Genomic DNA, 1,399 nt, shown 5'->3' on the forward strand with positions numbered 1-1,399 from the left:
CAAGGAGCCAGACCATGTATCTGGACTCCTCAACGCCCCAACGCTGTGCTCGAAAGCAACGTCCCTCACCTACTCCACTCATGCTGACTGCAAGTCTGTTCTACAATCAGTTATGCTGTGTATTCCCGCCTATGGGGCTTATATATGCCGCTTTCCCGCACATTTCTCTGATTCGGCGTTTTGGAATTGTATCTACTTCACTGAAAATGCTTTCTCATGCTCCATTCTGGGTTTTATCCCATATATATGCTATTTCTGCATTTCTAGGTATTGCTGTCATGGCTTGGTGGTTTAGTTCCTTGTCTGTAGTGCATGGTATCCTGGGTTTGAATCTGGCAACTGATTTTTGCTTTTCCTGACAGAAATGAGTTGAGGACCTGTCAATCAAACATGCCAAAAGCACTTTTAAGCACTTTAAACCTGTTCTGCGCTCGTTTGTGCGGAGGTAACGCATGCGCACTGGCAGTTAGCCTGTGGGAGCGGCGCGCAAACGGTGTGCGCTGGGATAAATCTTAATTGGCAAGTGACACACATGTTCAGCTAATTGCACACAGTTTCAGCCTGTTTACCTGCTGCTTGGCAACGGGCACGCAGTTTGCAGCTTTTTAAACACTGCTCAGCTACGGGCACTCTGTCTCACGGCAGCTTAGCTATCAGTACATTTCTGACTATTTTTCTTCTTATGTTACTTCAAAATGCTCTATTTCATTCCATTTTACAAAAGGGAATACATTTACATTTGTACAATACTGTCAGGGGGCTTTTTAGTGCTTATTTACAAAAAAAAAAAAGGTTGTTGTAGGGGCTCGAACCCTGCCTGCCTACTCTTAGGGCGGCTACTCTACCGCTAAGCTATTATTTCTTGGCTTACTTTGCATATTTAGTTCTTATATCCTTTTCCACTGACTGCTAACTGTGATTGCGCTAGTAGCACACCCGCACACAGTAGCAAACATTTACGGGATTTAACAAAAAAAAAAGGTTTTAATTTAATTTTATGACATCTCTTCACTTTATACACTGATGGCCAGTCGGGGCATGTGTTGTATAGTGTGTTTATTCACATTTTCATGGCCTTTCTCGTGGCTGTTTACTTTCAGCCATTCTAGTCTTCCGGGCGTGTCCACTTGCAGAGCTTAGCCTACAGACACGCCCCCTACTCTCTTACACGGACCGTGTAAGAGTTACTAGTGTGATTCAGCATGCCTCATGCATCTCATGCATATGCATGACATGCTGACATCACACAGTTTAACTGCAGCCTCCGTGTAAGAGTTATAACTCTTACACGGAGGCTTCCTGAATCTGGCCCAATATTTATTTTACAGCATACACTTCTAGCCATTAAAGAAAAGAGTAGTATAATGTACTGAGGAAACAAAAAAGTTAAAATGCATTA

The sequence above is a fragment of the Protopterus annectens genome, chromosome 4.part0, assembly GCF_019279795.1.
Source record: "Protopterus annectens isolate FY-2018-M chromosome 4.part0, PAN1.0, whole genome shotgun sequence".
Lineage (NCBI taxonomy): Eukaryota > Metazoa > Chordata > Ceratodontiformes > Protopteridae > Protopterus > Protopterus annectens.